The sequence below is a fragment of the Terrapene carolina genome, unplaced genomic scaffold, assembly GCF_002925995.2.
Source record: "Terrapene carolina triunguis isolate 2854851 unplaced genomic scaffold, T_m_triunguis-2.0 Scaffold69, whole genome shotgun sequence".
NCBI lineage: Eukaryota > Metazoa > Chordata > Testudines > Emydidae > Terrapene > Terrapene triunguis.
In genome coordinates, this window is record NW_020664420.1 from 46,132,275 (window position 1) to 46,158,197 (window position 25,923).

Sequence of the window (25,923 nt, forward strand, 5' to 3'; positions counted from 1 at the left end):
TGCCTCTATCCCAGACCAAGAGGGAGTGGATGGGTTTTAAAAGTGTAAAAGAGGCCAACAAGTCCCATGTAGATATTGGGAAATGGGCTTGAAGGGTATTAGATGTTGAGCTTCCTATTTTGGGAACTTTTTCCTTATTCTGGAAGGGGAATGGACTAAGTGGTGACCTGGCTGGAGGGCTAGGCCATGGAAAATGACAGATCGCTGTGGAACCAGAATGGCTAAGAGGGTGCTAAACTGAAAATCCTGCAACACTGCACCTGAACATGTGGAGGCCCTCTGGAGGTGAGAGGAGTGTTGCAAGGGGTTAACATTTAGCCAGTTGGATGGGCCATTTGCATCTAATAAGATGGCTTGTAGATAAGACCCCAAACTGGGAGTCAGAAGAGCAAGTTCTGTTCCTGGCTCTGACACAGATTTCCTGTGCGACCTTGGTAGGTTACTTCTTCTTCTGTTTTCCCATTTAAAAAATTGGGATAATAATACTTACTTCGATTTTTAGAGGCCAAATTATTGTTTATAAAGCATCTTGAGATACTTGTGTAGATTATGCTATTAAAATTCAAGTTTTTATATCATGTATTGTTATTAAACAACTATTTAATGCCAATGCTTCCTTAATTTTTTGTTTGGAACAGAATTGTAAATAACTCAGCTATTTAGATGGATAGCTAGTAGACCGCTGTGTGATCTTGCAGTCTCCTTTTTGGTGGATTAGCACAAACAGGTGGAATCCCTGGAGCAATAACACTGGCATAAGCATAGTAACAAGAGAACATGTTTTTATTACTGTAAGAGGTTACAGAGGCACCTCCCCTAATGCTGCTGACCCCAAAAACACTTTCACTTTTCTAAGGCAGGAACATACCTCTTGCCCTGCTCTTCCCTTCAGGGTTACTTCCTGAGTCAGGGGTCCTCCTGTTCTGGGAGGTTCCACTGCATTCAGGGGCTGACTGTAGATGTCACACACCCAGTCAGCAGAGTAACCCTGTTACAATACCTTACTTACTATACCAACTCTGCATAATTTCTGTTTGAAATTTTGCTGCATATTGATAGAAATAATCCTAAAGACATATACCTTGTATTGTATTTTTTCTTTCTTAAAGTGCAGCATGTGATAAGTCTGTAGTACATTAAAGGTATATTATTCAAATAAACCAAATAATTTAGACTTGGTTAAATTGACTTCAGTATGAGTTACATATCTAGAACACATGCAGGACTGATCTTCTAATGGGTTATTAATAGTGAATAGGTAAATGGAATTGTTTAAAATGTATGTTCAAAATGTTTTAGTTGGAAGTTCCTTTAACTGGTGATGGAGACAACCTTTATATTAGAGCTGTGTGAATAACTCATTTCAGTTCACTAGTAATTCCTAAAAATGAAAAAAATCATTGTTTACCCAAATTTTTTAGTGTATCAACAATTAAAATAGAATAGAAATAATTTCAAGTTGTACAAAACATTTCATTTTGATTTAGCATTTTTAAAACAATTTTAAGCTTCCTTCCATTTTATTTTTAAAACTTTTTTTTAAAGCTGCTTTGAATTTAAAAAAAGGGTTTTTTTTACATGACTTAATTAAACATTTTGGTCTCAACGATTCTGCATTTGTTGCCAAAAAGAGTTTCAGCTGGAACATTTCACCCACCTCTACTTTACATGTCTGCCAGTCAAAGATTTTAAAGGTGACTCACAAAACTAATTCAACTGCAAGTTACATGGCAACTGAGAGCATATTTCACCCAATAATTGTAATAAAAATATTGCTAACAAGTCTCTATATATTGATGATATATTTAGCAGATTATATTAGAATGCTTTTTGTTCTTGGTGTCTTCCTTAAAGCATTCTTCCTTACAGCTGGGTTAAAGTCTTCAATCTGCTATTTGAAACTAAAATGATAAGGTGTACAGACCTAATTATAGAAGAATGAGCAAACTACTCCAGTGACAGAATCAGTTCTGAACAGAAATATACAACCTATTATTTGAATGTGACAGGATATTATTGTGCATAGTTTCCACTGGTATTTCTTTATAATCTATTTTAAATTCCAAAACTGCTAGAAAGGACCATGCTGTTCACGCTTATATTATTTTAAATATTTTGACTTGGTGTCAATGGAAAGAAATATACTACCTAACGGAATGGAAACTGTGCTTGTGTCACTGTACGTGAAGGCCAAAATCTTTCAGAAAGGGTCACAAATATGGCTGAAGTAATTTGATACTGCAAATAGATACAGGTGCAAAATTTCAGGCACAGTTAATTGCACACATGCATAACCCATGTAGATACCTCGATGTCTAGTTTATGTCTACAATCATGTAGCTAGGATTTCTTAATTAGTGCAATTATGACCCCAATATTGGAAAGACAATTAGAGAACTAACTAAAAATTGGGAATAAAATGTATAATTCCCAAATTAATATATATATTGTATAATCTGTTATTACTATTAAAGCTTTTGGCTCCACAAAAGTATCAACATCAGACTTCACAACTCCACAGTTCAGCAAAACTTCAGTAATTTAAACGTCTTTGAAAAAATATTATTTTAAAATCCACATTTTACACTTCAAAAAATTCCTAGTACCTTAATGTACTGTGTTTCTATGAATTATGTCTCTAAGAAAGCAAGAATTCTGAAAACACCAGAGACTTCTAGTACCCCATATACAGTAAAGCAAATTCATAATGGAATTTCCCTATTTATAACCAAACTGAAGTCAACTCCCTAGTAGCCAGGGGGCTGAGGCTGAAAATGTTTAGCAACATAGCACTCCCCATCCCCATTACAGAAAGCAACTATTCTATTTTGATAGAAGTGTCCCTTAGGTACTTATCTATGTGGTATTGTAAAGTAGCAAGGTATGCCAGTCCAAGATTTTTGTGCACACAGTGAAAAGGCCACAAAAATGTACTTAAGACAAGCCTGAAAGAAAAAATGACCAGTAAAATGGGAATTAATTTATTTTAAAAGGTTAAAAACAAATTCTACTCATACAAATGGTTTGATACAAATTATTAATAAGGCTCATTATTTAACAAAAGTTGGCCTTTTGTTTTGTATGGTTAAAGGCATAGATTATTCATTGACAGAAGTTTAAAATGTTTTCATTATAATAGAAGTCAGGTATACTATTGCACATCATGGTGCTAGAAAAACACTATTAACCACCAATGGACTCCTTCTCAGTGATGGGCAATGACAGTATACATTTGAGTGTGATGGGGCACTCTACTCACCTCTGGGTGGTGTCTCCTCCTGGCTATACTGGGGCTTAGCTCTGCCAAGCTGTCGCCCGTTTCTTCGGTTGCACTCTGTCACTCTCTGAGTCTCTCGCTCCTTCTGTGGCCCCTGTCTCACTCCAGGAGCTGCAGCTTCCTCTTCATGACTCAACCTTCTGGCCAGACCACTAACTGGTTTTCCCTTCCGGGGTGGTCTTTCAAGGTTTCTCTCCACAAACAGCATCAGGCAGTCCTCATGCCCGCTGCCCTATGTCATTCCAGCAATTACTCCGGCTGTCGTCATATCCACTATACTTAACAATACCACTGTGCAGTGGTTGGTGGGGGAACCCAGACCCACCCTGTACTCTGGGTTCAAGTCCAGGGCCCTGCAGTGAACAGTTAAGGTCTGCAGCTTCCCTAACCTTGCTGCTGTCACCCTGGACTACTTCCTACGTTGCTTCTACAACTCTGACCATAGATGGGTGAAGATGTCTTTGAATCCATCTGCAATAACTATTTTCTGATCTGGGCCAAGTAAAATTTCTGTCACATTGCACCATGATTCTGACAAAAATTTTACCAGATGTGCTTTATTGATCAAAGATATCTACTCTTTTGCAGTTCTCATAACTCTTTAGGAGCTGGTGAACTATTTTGAAGCCCAGTTCAGCAAGTTCTGCAAAACTAGTTGCACCTCCTTGTCTGACCATTTGTATAACCACCATGCCATCCACTATCCAAGCTGTGGGCATGGTGGATGCTGGTAGTTAATACACTGACTCCGTTTCTTTTTCTAATTCATATAATAGCTTACTCTTTGAAGTTTTGTGCTCTAGTTTCCTACAGATCAGTCTCTCCTGTTTGTGGAGCTACTACAAGATAGCTAAACAACCCCCATCTGCATCGATAGTCACTGTCTTATCACTACTAACTTTCAATCTGATCTTTTTGCTTATAGATGTGAATGTCTTAATGTTGAGCTTTTTAAGTGGTTCAAACAATCCACTGGTACATGAATTGAATCTGTCTTCCACAAACTTTGCTTTGATTCCTGTATCATTCAAAGTAACAGGCTTGTTGGTAACCTCTGCTTGTGCAACAATGCCAGTTGCAATACTGGTGAGTGCTGTCAAGTCAGCTTTCAAATCACATGGGTTTGTCATGGAGTCGGCGATGGCAAGAACAATCTTATTTACATCTCCATCATCACACTGCATGTGACATGGTGCAGCCTCCTTGTGTTTTCCTTGTGAAATGTCTGAGTCTACCATATCATACATTACCTTCATGGAAGCTGTGATAGCTGAATGCTCATGAGCAGTGATGAACCTTCTAGCCAAAGCTTATAGTTTCAAAGTGAAATCCACTATACCCCCTTTTACTTTGCTATCAAAGTTTACTATTGTTCAGGTGCCATGTCTGTCCAGACTGCTGAATTTATTTCTAGACTGTGCCACAGCATGATTTTCATGCGCAAACAGCTCATGAACTTTGGAGAAATAGATGACCCTTCTAACCCTATGATTCTATGTCAAAATGCAGTAGCAAACAATGATGCAACAAGTCTAACAACAACTAACTCTCCCAGCTCAATAATGCCTTTGAGAATGTATAGGATGTATTGCACAGATTCCGCAATTTTGGAACAAAATTGGAACGAAAACAAGTCCTTGTGGCACCTTAGGCCTGGTCCACACTAACCCCCCAATTCGAACTAAGGTACGCAAATTCAGCTACGTTAATAACGTAGCTGAATTTGACATACCTTAGTTCGAACTTACCGCGGTTCAGACGCGGTCCACACGCGGCAGGCAGGCTCCCCGTCGACTCCGCGGTACTCCTCTCGCTGAGCTGAAGTACCGCAGTCGACGGCGAGCACTTCCTGGTTTGACTTATCGCGTCCAGACCAGACGCGAAAAGTCGAACCCGGAACTTCGATCCCCAGCCACCGAACTAGCGGCTGGGTGTAGACCAGCCCTTAGAGACTAACAAATGTATTAAGGCATAAGCTTTCATGGGCTAGAATCCACTTCATCGGATGCATGAAATGAAAAATACAGGAGCAGGTATAAATACATGAAAGGATGGGGGTTGCTTTACCAAGTGTGAGGTCAGTCTATTAATTAATATGCCCCTTTGCCATGTACATTGGCCAGACTGGACAGTCTCTACGCAAAAGAATAAATGGACACAAATCTGACATCAGGAATCATAAAATTCAAAAACCAGTAGGAGAACACTTCAATCTCTTTGGTCACTCAATAACAGACCTAAAAGTGGCAATTCTTCAAGAAAAAAACTTCAAAAACAGACTCCAATGTGAAGCTGCAGAACTGGAATTAATTTGCAAACTGGAGACCATCAGATTAGGCCCGAATAAAAGACTGGGAGTGGTCGGGTCATTACAAAACCTAAACTTAATTTCCCCAATACTAATTTCTCCCTACTGTTACTCACACCTTCTTGTCAATTGTCTGTAATGGGCCATTCTCTTACCACTTCAAAAGTTATTTTTCCTCCCTTGGTATCCTGCTGTTAATTGATTTATCTTGTTAAACTGACCTCACACTTGGTAAAGCAATGCCCATCCTTTCATGTATTTATACCTGCTCCTGTATTTTTCACTTCATGTATCCGATGAAGTGGGTTCTAGCCCACAGAAGCTTATGCCCTAATAAATTTGTTTCTCTCTAAGGTGCCACAAGGACTCCTCATTGTTTTTGCTGATACAGACAAACATGGCTACCAATATGAAACCTGTCACCAATTTTGGAACAGTAATTTCCCAAACCTTTGCATTCTGGGATGTTTATATCAAAATAATTAACCTCCTGTCAGAAGCTTCATATCCCCGATGTACACAGATACCCAGCAAGCATAGCTGATGCAGTCAAAGGCAAAAAATAGTGGTAGCATCTTTACATCTGCCACAAGGTGCAGCTCCCAGTTGCTTTCCTGTTTTGCTCTAATGAAATACATTAAGATGTTAACCATTTTGATGTAAACATCCCAGAATGCAAAGGTTTGGGAAGTTGGTGTGTTGGCAAATCTCAACATCAGTATACCCATTACTTTTTAGTTTCCCCACAAGATTAGGTATAGGGCATCTACCATGAGGACTTCTATATGGCTTGGCACATTGCAGGAGTTTCAAGTGATCATCTTCACAATGCTTTTTTCTTGTTTGAGCCTGAGCTGCCACTGTGCAAAAGCTGCCTTCTGGAAATGGAGGAGCCTGACACTGATAGACTACCATAGTTAGCAAAATGAAAAAAACCTTTGTCCATTTTTTATACCTATAAAACATGAAATTGAAATAAGCTATTTGTTTTAGAAATTACATTGTGTAAGAGGATCATAAATTACACATATAGACAAAACAACAAGCACAGAACATACTTAAAGTGAATTTGCCATAATGAATCAATACAGGATGAAATCAATGCATAATTATACATATATTAAAAAGAGAATCATTACTTTAATTTTTTTCAAAAAAAATTTGAAGGCTATTTGACATGATTTATAAAAGCATCCATAATTCTCTAAGTTACCACTCCATAATACCACACTCCCTTACAATTACTCTTGGGGGTTATTCCCTTCATAAAAATGTGTTAAACCTTTTTTCTAAGGGGGGGTGCTATGAATTTCAAATTTAGGAAGGTTTTTTTCCCCAGACAAATGGAATGTACAAAGCTTAAAAGAAATACCTGCCTACAGTCTCAAATGGGATCATATTTAGAGCAGCTCACCCCTCTGCTGCTCACGCTGCCATGGCTACACTTGTAGCATGGGAATGTCCCTTGGAGGTGGATGCTATAACTTCCAGCTCCAGTGTAAACATAACCTGAATGTGCAGTTTTCTGGATTTCAGATATCAGTTTTTGACAAAAGTGTCTCAGAGTTCCTTCCCTTACTCTGAATATTTTAACATAATGTCTGTGATTTCCTTTGGACATCACAGGCCTAGAAATGGGGCACCAGTGTTAGTAATGTGTACCCAAGGATCCAAAAATCATGAGTCAGTTGCCCCAAAATGCTCAGATTAAAAACAAAACAAAACAAAAGCAATCACATTATTGCTTGCCTTCTCATTTTTCCCACCTTTCGGGAGAAATCACCATCCCCAATGTTGTGTGTGATAATCTCAAATTCAAAATTCAACCTGGAATACATACCCGCACAAATGCTGTCTCCCCATTCACAGACTGCGGGAAGCTGCCATTTTCCTAGCTCAACAGGATAGGCTGTTCACATTGTCCCTCCATTCTTCCCCAAAGTCTCCTGTCCCCCAGTGCTCTCCTACATTCACTTTCCTCTGCATATTTCTCTTCTCTCCCCTCACAGTTTCCTACCCATCACATTCATCCTGTCTGCCACATCACATTCCCCAACACCTACCTTCAGTCTGCCTTTTCTGCTCCCCACATGCTCTCGCTCTCTCTCTCTCTCTTATGGAAGGGACAAACTATGGGGGGAGTCAGACAATTATTTAATTCAAAATGTTAAACCTTTATAACCATTAAATCACAAATTGTCAACATCATGTCACAATATACAAAGTAAATAACCTTAAATCAAACTCTAATGAGTTCTCAAGCAGTGTTTTTCTTACTTTGTCAATCTATATCTATACATTTTGATGATTATTGGTTGCATGTCTATGGTGAAATCCATGTCTACTGACATTTATTGATAAAAATCTAATCCTTCCAAGACTATAATATCAGGCTTAATTACATTGCAACTCATAGCAATACTGTAGATTGTTTTCTGGTCTTTTGGTAGTCATTTGTAAGAATGTACATTTCTGGAAGTTTGTGCCCTTCTGTTATGTAATTTTTAAACATATAATTTAGAGAACTGTACTATACACAAAGTAGAATTTAAATTGTGTATAAATGAATTTCTTTTGTGCTTGTGAGTTTATAATTATGCATGTTGCTACGCAGGATAGTTTACCAGTTCTGTTTTCCAGTCTTAGGAATCAGGGTCTGCAGCACAGCTAGTCTCTAGGCAGCATCATCAGTATAGCAGACTGACTGATTGTGTATGCCAAATGATTGGCTGGAGCGGCCAGCAGGCCAACTCTTGAACCACCACCCGCAGCAGCAGCTTACTGGCTCCTCAAAGCTCATGCCCATAAAAACAGCCGGACTAGGTCTGACCTATATTTCATCTAGCCCAGTCTTCTGACAGTGGCAAATGCCAGATGCTTCAAAGGGAATGAACAGATCAGGGCAATTATCAAGTAGTCCATCCCCAGTTATCCAGACGCAGCATTTTGCAGTAAGAGGCTTAGGCTGCATCGCTCACCAGCTTGGCTAGTAACCTTTGACGGGTCTATTGTCCATGAACTTATCTAATTCTTTTTTGAACCCAATTATACTTTTTGCCTTCACAACTTTCCCTGCCAGTGAGTTCCACAGATCGACTGTGAGGTGTGTGAAGAAATACTTTTCTTTGTTAGTTTTAAATCTGCTGCCTATTAATTTCATCAGGTTCTGTTGTTATGTGAAGGGGTAAATAATACTCCCTTGTTCATTTTTTCTTCCCCGTTCATGATTTTATAGACCTCTCTCATATTTCCCTTTAGGTCTCTTTTCCCAGCTAAGTAGTCCCAGTCTTATTAATCTGTCCTCATATGGAAGCTGTTCCATGCCCCTAATCATTTTTGTTGTCCCTCTCTGTACTGCTTCCAATTTGAATATATCTTTTCTGAGGTGGGGTGGCCAGAACTGAACACAGTATTTAAGGTGTGGGCATACCATGGATTTGTATAGTGGCATTATATTTACTGTCTTCTTATCTATCCCTTTCCTAATGGGTCCTAACATTGAGTTAGCCTTTTTGACAGCTGCTGCACATTGAGCAGAAGATTTCAGAGAATTATCCATGGTGAGTCGAAGATCTCTTGCTTGAGTGGTAATAGCTAATTTAGAATCCATCATTTTGTATGCATACATGGGGTTATGTTTTCCAGTGTTCATTACTTTGCATTTATCAACATTCAATTGCATCTGTCATTTTGTGCCCAGTCACCTAGTTTTGTGAAATCCCTTTGTAACTCTCTGCAGTTTACTTTGGACTTAACTTTATTGAGTAATTTTATATTTTCTGCAAACTTTGCCACCTGTTTTATCTGTTTTTCCAAATAATTTATGAATTTGTTGAACAGCATTGGTCCCAGTACAGATCCTTGGGGGACCCTGCTATTTACTTCTCCCCATTCTGAAAACTGACCTTTTATTCCTACCCTTTGTTTCCTGTCTTTTAACCAGTTACTGAGCCATGAGAGGACATCCCCTCTTATCCCAGGACTGCTTAATTTTCTTAAGAACCTTTAGTGATGGACCTTGTCAAAGGCTTTCTGAAAGACCAGGTACACTGGATCACCCCTGTCCATATGTTTGTTGACCTCCTCAACGAATCCTAATAGATTGGTGAGGCATGATTTCTCTTTACAAAAGCCATGTTGACTCTTCCCCAATATTTTGTGTTCTTCTATGTGTCTGATCATTCTGTTCTTTACTATAATTTCAGCCAATTTGCCTGGTGCCGCAGTTAGGCTTACATGCCTGTATTTGTCAGGATCATCTCTGGAGACCTTTTTATAAATCAATGTTAACCTAGTTATCCTCCAGTCATCTGGTACAGAGGCCGACTCAAGTGATAGGTTGCATACCACAAGTAGTAGTTCTGCAATTTCATATTTGAGTAACTTCAGAACTCTTGGATGAATGCCATCTGATCCTGGTGACTTATTACTGTTTTATTTAATTATTTGTTCCAAAACCTCCTCTATCGACACCTCAATCTGGGAGAGGTCCTCTGATTTGTCACCTAAAAATAATAGCTCATATATGGAATTTCCCTCATCTCCTCTGCAATGAAAACTGATGCAAAGATTTCAGTTAGTTTCTCCGCAATGGCCTTGTCTTCCATGAGTGCTCCTGTAGCACTTCGATCATCCAGTGACCCCACTGATTGTTTGGCAGGCTTCCTGCTTCTGATATACTTACAGGTTGATTTGCTGTTAGGTTTTGTCTTTTACTAGTTGCTCTTAAAATTCTTATTTGGCCTGCCTAATTATACTTTTACACTTGACTTACCAGAGTTTATGTTCCTTTCTATGTTTCTCGCTAGGATTTGACTTCCAATTTTTAAAGGATACCTTTTTACCTCTGCCTCTTTTACTCAGCCATAGTGACGTTTTTTGGGCCTCTTACTATACTTTTTTTTATTTGGGATATACATTTAATTTGAGCCTCTATTATGATTTTTTTTTTTAAGTTTCAATAAAACTTGCAGGCTTTTCAGTCTTATGACTGTTCCTTTTAATTTTCATTCAACTAGTTCCTCATTTCGGTGTAGTTCCTTTTTGAAGTTAAACACTACTGTTGTGGGCTTCTTTGGTATTCCTCTCCTCCCCAGAAGGATGTTAAATTTAATTACATTTTGGTTGCTATTACCAAGCGGTTCAGCTATAACAATGGTGGGCAACCACGAGACAGCCCGCGGCTCCCAGTGGCTGTGGTTCACCGTTCCTGGCCAATGGGAGCTGCAGGAAGTGGCGCGGGCCGCAAGGACTGATAAACAGTGAGGTGGCAAAGTTTGCAAACAATATAAAATTACTCAATAAAGTTAAGTCCAAAGTAGACTGCAGAGAGCTACAAAGGGATTTCACAAAACTAGGTGACTGGGCACAAAATGACAGATGCAAATGAATGTTGATAAAGTGCCTGCAGATGGTCAATGTAAACAAACTGTCTCGCAGCCTGCCAGTGGATTATCCTGACAGGCTGCGTGTGGCCCACGGGCTACAGGTTGCCCACCAATGAGCTATAATCACTTCTTGGACAGGAACTAGTGTGCCATTTAGGACTAAATCAAGAATTGCCTCTCCTCTGGTGGGTTCCAGGACTAGGTGCTCCAAGAGGCAGTCATTAATGGTGTCTAGAAATTTTATCTCTGCATCCCCTCTTGAGGTAACATGTACCCAATCAATGTGGGGATAGTTGAAATCCCCCATTAGTACTGAGTTTTCTATTTTTGTAGCCTCTCTCATCTCCCTGTTGATTTCACCATCAACATTCTGGTCAGGTGGTCGGTAGTACATTCCTACTGCTATATTATTATTATTCCAGCATGGAATTTCTATCCATAGAGCTTCTATGGTACAGTTTGATTAATGTAAGATTTTTACTATATTTGACTCTATGCGTTCTTTCACATATGGTGCCACTCCACCACCAGCAAGACCTACTCTGTATATTTTCTACCCTGGTATTACTGTGTCCCATTGATTATCATTGTTCTATCAAGTTTCTGTGATGCATATTATATAAATATCCTCATTAAATACCAGGCACTCAAGTTCACCCATCTTAGTATTTAGACTTCTTGCACTTGTATACAAGCACTTATCAAATTTGAGAATATTTAGGTGTTTGCCTTCATGTGATATAATTGAATGGGACTCTTTTTCATTTGACTGTTTCTCTTCAGCTCCTACCTGTACTTTATCAGCTTCTATCCTCTCCAAGGATACAGAGAATTCCTGTTAATAGATCATACCCTAAGGGATGTGTCCATCCAAACTGTGTGCTCCTCCGCACCTGTTGGCTTTCCCCCAGCCCTTAGTTTAAAAACTCCTCTACAACCTTTTTAATGTTACATGCCAGCAATCTTGTTCCATTTTGGTTTAGGTGGAGCCCGTCCTTCCTGTAGAGGCTCCTCCTTTTCCAAAAGGTTCCTTAGTTCCTAATAAACCTAAAACCCTTTTCCTTGCACCAATATTTCATCCATACTTTGAGACCCTGGAGTTCTGCCTGGTTAACTGGCCCTGTGTGTGGAACTGGAGAATTTAAGAAAATGCTACCATGGAAGCCATGGACTTTAATCCCTTATTTAGCAGCCTAACTTTCGCCTCTAGGACTTTTCTCTTACCTTCTGTATGTCACTGGTTCCTACATGTACCACAACTACCAGATCTTTCCCAGCACTGAACATAAGTCTGTCTAGATGTCTTGAGAGATCTGCAATCTTCGTACCTGGTGGACAATTCACCATGCCATTCTCTCTGTCATCACAAACCCAACTATCTATATTTCTAATGATTAAATCACAGATTACTATCACCTGTCTCTTCCTAATAACTGGGATCCCCTCCCCCGGAGGGGTATCCTCAGTGTGAGAGAATACCATGACATCATCTGGAAGGAGAGTCCCAACTCTGAGATCATTTCCCTCCATTCCAATTTGATGTTCTCCTTCCCACAAACGTTCATCCTCCTTAACAGCACAGAGGCTATCAGACTGGCTGTGTCCCAGAAAGTCTCATCTATGTATATCTCTGTCTCCATTAGTTCCTCCAGTTCAGCCACTCTGGTGTCAAGATCCCATACTTGGTCTCTGAGGGCCAGGAGTTGTTTGCACTGAATGCACACATATGCCACCTGCTCATAAGGCAGGTGATCATACATGCTGCATTCAGTGCAATAAAGATGATAGCCCCCACTCTGCAGCTAGACTTCTGCATGCATCCTTTTTACCCTTGCATGGTTTTTGTTTATTTGGGGGTTTTGGGGTGAGGGCAGGGAGTTTGGTTTATTGACCTAAGTTTCAAGACTATAAGGTGTATCTGGCTTTTACATTCCCTTGCAAAATTCTCCTGTTTGCTGTTCCTGTGCATGAGAGCCTTTGCTGCTTTGGAGCTCGCTTTTTAAGCCTCTGTTCTCCCTGAGTAGCTCTGTCTCCTTGTTAAAGGATCCTAAAGGGATTAGGGATCAAAGTATGGCAGGCTAGAGCCTCCTTAGCAAGCTCTCAGCCTTTCTTAGCAAGCCCCCAGGCTCAGCACACAGCTCCACCAAACAGACCACACTATAAACTTCAGTCAAGCAGGCACACAGCAAGCACACAGTAAACTCATGCCAAGGGGCACTTAGTAGCTCCTCTTTCACCCGGAGAACTTCTTTGCAAAAATCCCCTCTCTGCTGTTCCTGTTCACTAGCATCACTGTGACTACTCCTGTGTCACCTTTTTCCTCCTGCTCCTGCCTGGCACTCAGCCTAGCATCTGTCCTGCCCCTGCCATGACCCCCTCCTTGCCCACTTCCCTGCTTGCTCCAGTTACCGATGTCTGGCTTGACCCATGGCCTTGGCTTCTGACTACTGGCTCCGGCCCTTGGTGCCTGATGCCTGCTCTGACCACTAGGCCTGATGCTTACTCCAACCATTAGGCTAGACTGCCCTCCTCCCAGTTGGTTGACATTCAGTAGCAGTCTTGGTTCATTATCAGTATTAGTTCCAAAATATGTGTCTTGAAATGTGTGCCTTGAGATTGTCTTTTACAATGTGCTTGGCAAGCAGGTACTGTGTAAGCCTTTTTTTTTTTACCATACCTTTGAAAAATGTGGGTTGAGTGGCTGTACTAAGCTCTAAGGCCCAGATCCACAAAGGGACTTAGGTAATGTAACACCTAACTTGTAGGTGCATAGAGAATCACAGGAACAACACTGAGATCCACAAAGCTGAATTAGACCCCTAGGCTTCCTGTACAAAACCTGGGGAGAGACAGACACTTTACAATGTTATTCACAAAGCTGAGTTAGGTACATAGGTTTTGGATATAATGATGGGGAGAGACCGGGAAATTAAAATGTGATTGACAAAAAGCCACCATGCTACACAGAGAGCTGCCTAAATTAGCAAATGGGAGATGCCCTTGAGAGGCATGTGATAGGCCCTGTCCCTCTCTGAGAGGTAGGCACCTAAGTCTGGGTTGTAGGGTGGCACCTATGTGTAATTAGCAATCCACAGACAGAAACCCCTCTCCTGGAGTCAGGCAGCTTAGCTGTTTCTTGCAGGAATGAGTTAGGCAGGCTTTGCTCAACACAAAATGGCTGGAGGAGGAGGTTGAGTCATTGCCCACCTTATAATTTTTAGTTTAGTGGTTAGAACACTCACTTGGGACACAGGAAACCAGGGTTCAATTTCCCTCTCTCCTTGAGGGGGAGAAAGTATTTGAATGGGGTCTCCCACCTCTTAGGGAAGTGCTCTAACCACTGGGCTATGGGATATTGTGTGGTGGAGTACCTTGCTATTTCCTGCTGAAGCTGTTCCAACTGTTGGTAAATAAAGAAAGAGTGACTGGAGCAGGGATTCCCTCCTTCTAGGTGAATGCCCTAACTGCTGGAGTATAGAGTCATGCTCACTCTCTCTCTCTGGCCAATTAATATTTAAGTACTTATCCACAGTGGAATATTTATTGGGCTAGAGAGAGAGAATAAGGAGAATGACTCTGTAGTCCAGTGCTGAGGGCGCCCACCTGGGAGTGGGTCCAATCTCCATGTTCCTATCATTCTTTCATTATTTTTCCACATTGGAACAGCTGCAACAGGAAAGACTGAGGCATGCATCAGAATTTCTCTCACTCAGTGGGTAAAGCACCAACCTGAGAGGTAGGGGATCCCTGTTTGAATTCTTTCTCTCCCTCAGGCAGAGAGGGGGGAATTGAAGCTGGGTCTCCCATATTTAACCAATGAGCTAAGTATAAAGTAGGCACCAACACCTCCTCTGGCCAGATTTTGAATTGGAACTACTCCAGTAGGTGATCTCAACATGCCTACTAGATCAGGCCATGTGCACAATTTAGGCAGAGGAATGTTTATCTTTCCCCATTCATGAATCACTTTGGGGCTTAGGTGGGAGATAAGCTTCCAAATCCCAGTAGTGGGTGTGTGCTGAGACAGGAACATAGATGCTGAGGGAACTTTTACCCTGAAAAGTGAGTGAGTTTAGGCACTTTCAGCTCAGTGGGCATTTTGTGGATCCCCACACTGGGATTCAGATACCTAAACCCTTGTGGAAACACACACATCCCACTCCCCAAGTTACTGGTTACTTGGAAATGCAAGCAATTCTGTTAGCATAAATAGCTTGGCAAAAGCCTTTTTTGTTTGAAAAATCAATCATTTTGACAGTACACATGATGAGAATTCTGAAGGAGACTGGGATATTTGGTATGCTTACATGTAATCCAGTAGCCAGATTGCCCTTCAGGCTAACACCTGTGTCATAGTGTAATGTCCAGGCTAAAGTGGAAATGAAAAAGAAGTGCTACATCTTTAAGACAGACTGAGGCCTCAGTTAGCTCTCAGTAATTAGAGTATATAATCAGCACCTGAACTGGCTGCCATCTTTTTGGGGCACAGCAGTTAAAACACCTCAGCTGTATAATGGTAAGTAGTAAATGATGTTGTTATTCCTAAATAAAATGTAGTCTCTTTTGAAGGAAAATTTTTGAGGCGGTTGTATTAAGGCAACTCTGGCTCAGATTTCTTGGTATCTCCCTTATCTATCTTACCAGTATTCACTCTGCACCCTTCCCTGTAGTATCTGAATTTCTTAGCTGGTTTCAAACTTGTGCTATTATCTTTACAGACCCCAGCAGGATTATATGGCACTATGCTTGAGTAGATCCATTCTTTTCTCTCTGAGAGGACTCAGATGGTATTGTAGAGTGATCGGTTGTACACAGGGTTTTGTTCTGTCATCCATCTGTTCAATATGTGAGTGATGCCATTAGGGGAAATAGTGGGTCATACTGCCCTCAGTTTCCTGATCTCAGTCAGCTCTGTGTCTCTGTTTAATTAGATCCATATGGACTGCTTTTTAACAGTGTCTAGCGAGTACTGGGGATATATGAAGACTGTTTGAAGCACAATCTGGATTAGACATAAATTGATTCTAATAATCTTGAGGAGAGTGAATGGCAAAGATAAAAGTTATCCCATCACTGAGGGGTCTGACTGCCATGTGTAATGGAAGTTATGTATCTTCTGGATCTCTGTTTCTGGCTGCACACATGAAGAAATTTTGGGTACTGCTGCTGTTTTCTATCATGGCTTGACAAGACCTATCCTTGTAGTTGTGGATCTCACATTGCAGTAATGCAGTCAGTATGTGTGTCCGAGAACCTTGTGTCCCAAGAACCTCTTAACGCCAGCTGGCACAATAGTGCAGAGCGGTTACAAAAATCTCATGAGTCTGGTGTGTACGTTCTCAATGAATGTCATGTGAGGAATCAGATGAAAGCCAGTGTGTCACTGGTCATTACTATTGTTGTGAAATGTATGTACAAATACTATGTCAGTAGTTCTATGCTGAAACCGTTTTAAAGTTTGTAACATGGTATTAGTCACCAGCAAAGGTTTTCTTCCAGACAGGTGGTAAGAAATGTGTGTCTCTGTCAGGATGTAAATTAAGCATTGCAAGCTAACACACTTCATTTTCACATGATGTCAAATGTTAACAAAGAGATCTGAAGTCAACAGGGAAGGAGCACACAACAAAAAAAATAAGCCAAGGTGAGGCAGGGGTTATCCTGACTAAGAGTAAAGACAATGTACTTTAGGGGTATTTCTCGGAGGCAAAGAAGATATCCTGGTATTCTGCAGGAAGTAATGGACAGCATGTTTGCATTTGTGAAAATAGGATCTCAGCCAACATTGGTTGAAAATGCTGCATAGGTGTCTGTGTCAGATAAATTTATTTGGACAGGAGGTTAACCTGTTAGTTAAGTTTGGTCTCTAGAAAGCATGTTGTTATGATTTTGTTTTATATGTAACCATTTGTTTCCTGTATTATTATTCATTATTTGAATATTTGATGATAGATATATTTATAGTGAAAACAAGAATAAGGTTAAGTGCTGATGTTAACCAAAGTGCTGATCCTTAGCTGAATTTTACAAGCTGCTGTGTTCTGTTCCTTTGGGAACAACTGACATGGTAGTTACAAGAGTAGCTAGTCTCAGGGGTTGGATATCGCAGTAGAATGCTTCAATGGGACTTGAGGACTAGGGGGTGCACCTAATGTTAAACTGCAAGGCAAAGTAAAGGCTGCAATATCCCAGAGGAGAGTGCTTGATTGGGTACAAAAGCTGGTGATTGGCTGGATGTCAGCTCCCTACAATCATGAGTAAGATTCCCTCATGCTGGAGGCACAGGGTAGCAAGGGGATTCACAAAATGACTCCCTTTAGCTATGATGTAATATGCCCTTACTCTCTTAACATAAATGTCCCTCAACCATATCTTAGTTGTGATTAGTGGCCTAGAATTGTCTTAGGGTAAAAGTCAACTGAGCCTGAATGGATTGGCTTCAATTATGTTACTCCCCATGTGGATACAGTTTAGTGTTTTACACAAATAAAAATGACTCAAAACAAGAGCTGTTTCACAGTGCACTATTCACTGCAAAAAGGCTCTGGTCACCTATTTGATCTCCACTGTGCAGGCACTGGAAATCAACTAGCTGGGTAAGCAGAAGGTCTCATTGCATGCTGCTTTCTATGAAAGCAACATCAGTAAGTAGGTGGCAGAGGTGAGCTTAGAATTCAGATATTCCTGTCTTTCACCCATTGTTCAGTCCTCAAGGGCAAACACTTTTTCTATATTTGCATATGCAAGTACTAAAAGTTTGCCATTTAAACTTTCTGAAATTTGAAGTGTGATTTATATTGGATTTTAAACAGGAAAAAAACCAAACAAATCCAGACAAAAAAGAAACCCTATAAGAATCCATGGTGAAACCGTGGTTTAAATTGAATGCAGTTTACCATATATTGATTTTGATGCTTTTCAGCAAGCAGATTATGTTACTAATGAGGCTGTTAATCATATCCTGAAAGGATCAAGGGTAGTGAGCTACCCTGCTTATTAAAAAGGGAGTTCGTTATTTCCTTTAGGACCCTTGCAGTATACTGATGGAAAAACACACATACAAAGGAATAGAATCACATCTCAGAGTAGTTCGCTAGAAGCTCAAAGTCTGGTGAACGTGCCCTCCTAGACTCATTTGAAAATGCTGGGGGAAGCTACCACTGTTGCAAAGAATTTTATATACATTAGAGATTGAAAGTACTATTTTGGCCATCAAGCCCATCCACCTTTCAATATATTCTTGAGTGTTGTGCACAGTTTTGCTTTTAAATAACATTACTGATGGGTTTCCATAATTTTCATTGGCAAAGAGAAAACATAAGAAAGCAGAAGCACAACATACTTATCTTGAACATTTCAGAATCTGATAAATGATTCCATCTGGACTTGGAGTTTAGGTGAAAGTTACCTGTTCTTGCATGATATCTCCTCATATAACCTCTAACAGAGAGATTGCTCAGGTCTACGTTCTGAGCCTATTAACATTGCTCCTTAACCAGCTCCTTAATTAACTCAGTGGCATGTCTGAACACATATGTTCTAGCTCTCACTTCTTCAGGGAGTCTGCCTGCCTGAAATGGGTCTAGATTCACAAAGGGGACTCAAAAGTTAGGCACTGGGAGGCTCAGTTTAGGAGCCCTGGTGCTTAGTGTAATTCACAGTCCCAAGATAGGCACCCAGGTTCCCTGTGCATTGTGGGGAAGAGTTAGGCGCCTAAGAATGGGATTCACAGAAGCCAACGCACAGAGCAGGGAACTGCCTAAGCTAGTCAATAGGAAACGTGGAGAGGGGTACTATCTTCAAAATGGGGACAGAAAGGCCTGCCCCCTCAACTAAGGGAGAAGAACCACTGGCTGCAATTGCATACTTGAGGGAACGAGAATGAGGTCAAAGTTAAAAATGAGGGCACTAGAGGGGACACTGAGGAGAGAACCCTGAAGAGTACTCACCATTCCTCAAAGACATCTAAGGAATAAGAATGTAAGAATGGTCATACTGTGTCAGACCAAAGCTCCATCTACCCAGTATCCTGTCTTCCGACAGTGGCCAATGCCAGGTGCCCCATAGGGAATGAAACAGAACAGGTAATCATCAAATGATCTATCCCCTGTCACCCATTTCCAGCTTCTGGCAAACAGAGGCTAGGGACACCATCCCCGCCCATCCTGGCTAATAGTCATTGATGGACCTATCCGCCACGAATTTATCTAATTCTTTTTTGAACCTTATTATAGTCTTGACCTTCACAACATCCTCTGCCAAGGAATTCCACAGATTGACTGTGCATTGTGTGAAAAAGTATTTCCTTTTGTTAGTTTTAAACCTGCTGCCTATTAATTTCATTTGGTGCCCCCTAGTTCTTGTGTTATGAGAAGGGGTAAATAATACTTCCTTATTTACTTTCTCCACACAAATCATGATTTTATAGACCTCTATCACATCCCCCCCTTAGTCATGTCTTTTCCAAGATGAAAAGTCCTAGTCTTATTAATCTCTTCTCTTGAAGAAGCCGCTCCATACCCCTAATAATTTTTGTTGACCTTTTCTGAACCTTTTCCAAATCCAATATCATGGATTTTTGAGATGGGGCGACCACATCTGCACGCAGTATTCAAGATGTGGGTGAACCATGGATTTATATAGAGGCAATATGATATTTTCTGTCTTATTATCTATCTCTTTCTTAATGATTCCCAACATTCTGTTCGCTTTTTTGACTGCCACTGCACATTGAGTGGAAGTTTTCAGAGAACTATCCACAATAACTCCAAAATCTTTCTTGAGTGGTAACAGCTTATTTAGATCCCATAATTTTATATGTATAGTTAGGATTATGTTTTCCAATGTTCATTACTTTGCATTGATCAACATTAAATTTCATCTGCCATTTTGTTGCCCAGTCACCCAGTTTTGAGAGATACTTTTGTAACTCTTCACAGTCTGCCTGGGACTTAACTATCTTGAGTAGTTTTGTATCATCTGCAAATCATCTGCCACCTCATTGTTTACCCCTTTTCCCAGATCATTTATGAATATGTTAAATAGGACTGGGTTCAGTACAAACCCCTGGGGGACACCACTATTTACTTCTCTCCATTCTGAAAACTATTATTCCTACCCTTTGTTTCCTATCTGTTAACCAGTTGCCAATCCATGAGAGAATCTTCCCTTTTATCCCATGACTGCTTCAGTGGACACTGCTCAGAGAAAATCTACCCAGAAGCATGATCCAGTGGTGCTGGAACACTTTTAAGAGTGCGGGTGCTGAAAGCCAACTCCCTTACCCCTGTCCGCAGGTGGCAATGCTTCCCTCACCTCCTGGAGCACACAACACACAACAGGGGGACACACAGGTTGGGTAGCCCCACGCAGTGGCCAAGCACTGCAGATCCACCAGATGAGCAGAGGGATCTGATCTAAGTCCCACTTTTCAAAGGAAGTTGGGCATCTTACTCTGGGCTAGAGGGAGGAACCTATCTCTGTTTGGGATTCCCAGCTATGAATCCTGTCCAAAGTTAGGTGCCTAAGCCAGGTCAGCCCTTGCTTACATAAAACAGAGGACAAGAATATGGTCCCCTTACATCTGATAGCCCAATGGTTAGGGATATAGGAGATCCCAGTTCAATTCCCTCCTATGCCTGATTTGGAACAGGGATTTGAACCCATGTCTCCCTCATCCCAGATGAGTTTCCTAGCTACTCAGCTAATGAGTACAAATGGGATACCAGCACTACCTCATCTGTCTTTTGTGCAAGATAGGTTCTGGATTGGATTGCACAGGTAAGATAGACGGGAATGCCTAGTTTGTGAATCCTACTGGGGTTTAGGCATCAGCTGGGTGCCAAGCAGATCAGCGTTGTTAGGAGTTAGAGGGGTTTTGTGTACGCCCACCAGTACCTTACTGGACTTTATTTTTTACATGCCCACCAAGGACTTAGGCAGTTTTGCCCCATGCCCACAAGACTTTGCTGGTGGACATTTAGCTACCTTCAGGCAGCTGAGCAGAGCTTTGTGAACGCCAGTGGCAACATATTTGTTCAAGTATAGCAGTATCACGAACAATACTTAAAGAATGTCACCATAGCGTCATCCATTTGTTCTGCCATGTCATAGTTCCATTTTAATGCCTTTCTCTCTTGTCCTTTTTTGTGGAAATGATTTTTCACTTTCTTAAATATGCACTTCATTTAAAGCTTGTTGTTTAGTTGCATTCCTCTGCTTCTGACTTTTTATTATTGCTGGTTGAATCACTAATATTACAGTCCCAGTGTATTGAGCCCAGAGGGTATTCCAGCATAATCAAACTATGTAGCTAAGTCTGCAGAAGGAACAAGAGTTTTCTACATTTTGACATCCAGTTCAGTAAACTAAAGTTTACTACAGCAAATGAGTATCCACTCCTACAGGCTTTAGCACATCAGTTGGGAATATTTTCCAGATGTTTTAATTAAATATTATTGTGACTCTTTTGACCACAAAAGCATTAAACAGAAAAGTAAAGTTACACACTGCTGCTTTTCTGTCAAGTTGAATGTTGCTTGGACTTCTGTCAAATGATGTTTTCTTGTATTATTCAGCTATTATTCATTTGTATTAGTTTTATGGAGATATACCTATCTCATAGAACTGGAAGGGACCCCAAAAGGTCATTGAGTCTAGCCCTCTGCCTTCACTAGCAGGACCAAGTACTGATTTTTGCCCCAGATCCCTAAGTGCCCTCTCAAGGATTGAACTCACAACGCTGGGTTTAGCAGGCCAATGCTCAAACCACTGAGCTATCCCTCCCTATTACCAAAGGCCTGCTGTAACTCTAAGAACAGAATTCGAGGAAGTGAGCAGGCCTGTTTTATTTGCTTGTGAAATTGCTGCAGTAATTGGGTGATCCTTCAATAAGACCTAGAGATCTTCGACTACTAAATTAATCTATTCGTTGCCCCTTTTCCCCCCTTGATGAATAGCTAAAAATTGTAACGGTTACTGATTTGTTATTTTGAAAATTCTTAAAATCAAATTGCTGGTAATAAACTTCTTTAAAAACAAATGTTAAAGGAACAGTACCAAACTGAAATCTAGTCAATTTAAAAAGAGAGTTCAAAGTAGTTTCATATATTCTGCTCCCCCGGATTCTCCTGCCAATTTTTGTGGTTTTACAATTTAAATTTTCCTAATTTTTTAGATTTCAGAGTAGCAGCCGTGTTAGTCTGTATCCGCAAAAAGAACAGGACTACTTGTGGCGCCTTAGAGATTAACAAATTTATTTGAGCATAAGCTGTTGTGGGCTACAGCCCACTTCATCGGATGCATAAAATGGAACATATAGTAAAGATATATATATAGAGAGAGAGAACATGAAAAGGTGGCTTAAAAATAGAAGGCTTAAAAAATAGACAGAAATGTGATTTTTTTTAAAGTTGGTGGTGTCCCTTTAAACCAGGGATCAGCAACGTGTGGCACGCGGCTCGTCAGGGTAAGCCCCCTGGCGGGCCGGGCTGGTTTGTTTATCTGCCGTGTCCACAGTTTTGGCCAGTCGCGGCTCCCACTGGCCGCGGTTCGCCGTCCCAGGCCAATGGGGGCTGTAGGAAGCGGCGCGTGCCAAGGGATGTGCTGGCCGCCACTTCCTGCCGTCCCCATTGGCCTGGAGCAGCGAACTGCAGCCAGTGGGAGCTGCGATTGGCTGAACCGGTGGACGCGACAGGTAAACAAACCAGCCCGGCCCGCCAGGGGCTTATCCTGCCAAAGGTTGCAGATCCCTGCTTTAAACCTTCACAAGTAACATTTGAAGGAAGGAACATTTATAAAATCCAAATGTGAAAATGAAAATCCCATGGTTACTACTTGATTTCCTCATGCAGTTTGGGTTTTGTGAGTGCCGAAATTGAAGATGCAAGTTTGGAAACTAGCTTTGAAAATATGGGCATCAATGTCTGTAATTTCTTCTGTCTTGTCTGTATTATTGAAACATACATAACTCTGGTTCAAATTTACCCTATCCCTTCTTTCCAACTTTCATACATAAAACACTTTACAAACTCACAGGTGATAGGCTTCAAAGTACTGTAGTTTTCTTCCGCTTCAACAAACCCCTGACTTACACCTACCCTCTCAGCTCTATGACCTATTTCCTATGGACATCTGTGCCTGGTGTTTGCATTGCTGATGCTCTTTAACAAACTGTATTGAAATTCATTCAGCAAAGGCCTAGATCCTTAAAGGTATTTAGGCAACTAACTCAGTTGAAATCAGTGGCACCTAAATACCTTTGAGGGTCTGGGCCAAAGAGATATTGTTCTGCCTAATCAATCTCTACTAATTCAGTAAAATGTATGTCAAAGGGAAGTTGGAATGGCCTGTTTTTAATTTCCTAGACCATTCCTATGACATCAAACAGAATATTTTCTTACTCTGTGCAGATGTACGTATGTGTGTTAGGGAATATAACTAAGTAGGACTGAGGTACAGACTCAGCAAAATTTAATCCAACTAGCAAATAATTACAACAGTTCATGGCACTAGAAAATTGTACTATACTAAGCTATTTAAATAGTATTAAAACCATTTGTTTCACCAATATTAAGGATATATTTTATATCACATGCCCCATAGCAAGATTTAATTATTTGGCTATTTAAGTTCAATTGAACTTTAAAAAAAGGTGAATTGAAAGGTTTTTTGCCTCCCAAGAATTTTAAGTTGTGTTTTTTCTTATGCAGCAGTTCATGGTTTTACTACCTAGAGCAGAATTACTACCTAGAGCAGATATTTTAATAGGCAGCAGGTTTAAAGCAAAAAAAGGAAGTATTTTTTTCACACAATGCAGAGTCAACCTGTGGAAGTCCTTGCCAGAGGATGTTGTGAAGGCCAAGACTATAACAGAGTTTAAAAAAAAGAACTAGATACATTCATGGAGGATAGGTCTATCAATGGCTATTAGCCAGGATGAGCAGGGATGGTGTCCCTAGCCTCTGTTTGCCAGAAGCTGGGAATGGGCAAAGGGGATGGATCACTTGATGATTACCTGTTCTGTGCATTTCCCCTGGGACCCGGCATTGGCCTCCGTCGAAAGATAGGATACTGGGCTAGATGGACCAAGTATGGCTATTCTTATGTTCTTATGCCCACATGCAAGGCACCACTGACATGAGGTGGAAGGGCTGGTTAAAGACATGGCTTCATCCAGTTAGGAACTGGCCAGGATAGGAGGTCTAACACATGGGGCACATGATGCACATTTAAAGGCTGAAGTAGCTCATAATTTAGTATGTCCCCTTTTTTTTTTTTTAAGGGCTGACAATGGAATCACTGCGAAATCATTCAGAAAGCCTAGAAGTCTCACTACTGTACAACCCCTCAAACCTTCCCCAAAATGCACAGTAACAACTGCAACAGCCTATGAAGCAGGAAAGTCTCTTTGGAGGTTCTAGAGACAATCTGAAAAAGTGCCTTGAATGAAGGGGTGTTTACTAAGTGCAGCTCTCATATTGAAATGTTTTTCCTTGAGCCCTGTGCTGGAATGTATATAACCACACTACTGAAATTGCCTCACAATGAATCTTACACCTGTACAATTAGAATATTTAGGACCCCTATGAAAGAACATTCATTTTAGTTTAAGAACACAGGACTATTCAGGAAGCTGCAAGCAAGGATCTTATTTCCTGACCAGCAGATTACCATTGTCCTATCCCTTGCTCCCCTGACTCATGTACAGCAGCCACCTCAACAGCACCAAGGAATGCGCCTTTCATCATTTGAAGGGTTGCTGGTGGTGTTTATTCACAAGATTGGACCTCAGTGAGAAAAATATCCCAATAGCTACAGGTGCCTGCTGTGTTCTGCATAATGTCTGTGAAGCAACGGGAGAAAAGTTTCCGCTGGGCTGGAGGGCAGAGATGGAGTGGTTGTCTGCTCAATTTGACACCCAGATACAAGGTCTATTAAAAGAGCTCAGTGCAGAGCTATACAGCTCAAATAGGCTTTGAAAGACCATTTTAATAGTGAGCCACACTAGTGTTAATTGTAGTAGCATGTTGTACCTGACCCTGCTCTTTTGCAGTCCAGTATGAATAATGTGGTGATTGCTGTCTATGTAGGAATATAACATTGTTAATGCACCTATTAATTTTGTCTGTCAATAATCTTATGAGTTGTGTGATACTCTGCAGTAATAGGTAATTAGCCACTTTGAGAACTGCTGAGTGCCAGCCAGCATATGTTGTGAACTAATAAAGATGAATTAAGTTCCACATAATAAAAAAATTATTCTGTAACAAAATCTGTGCGGAAACAAACAAAACAAAACAGGCAAATCAAAACTAAATACATTTAAAACTTAATACCCCAGAATGTTCTTATGATTTTTAAATAGTTCTTTAGAAACCACAGTTTGAATGGTTTGATCACTCCCTTTCTGGATTCTTTTTTTTTTTTCATGCTAATATTCATGCAGTTACATATTCAAATGATGCTAAAAATGATTTGGAGGCCTGTGGCACAAGTCTACCCTTTTTTCAGGCTAAAGTAGAAATAGTTCATCAGCCATGTAAACTACAACTGGTGAACGAAACCATAGAACTCAGCAGCTGGAACAGAAGCAGCTTTATGACTCCTCTTTACCAGCAGTGCTAATGTGGCCTGGCCTGTTTGGCATGTCAATTTTCTACAGCAGAATGCAGATGTTCAAGAGAATAATCATTTCTCACTACAGATTATGCATGTTTTATATATATATATATACTAAAGCTGATGGATAAATTGTACAATTTGCAATTCTTATGTGGATATAAAGAAACATTTTTTTTAAAACTGGAGAACTATATCAAACAGGATTGTGACATGTTTACTGGCAACAGGATAGTCCTGCCACAATGAGTTTACAATACAAGGCTCCGATTCTGCAAACACGTAGTTTCATGCTTACCTTTACACTTGTGAGTAGTCCCATTGTTTAAAGT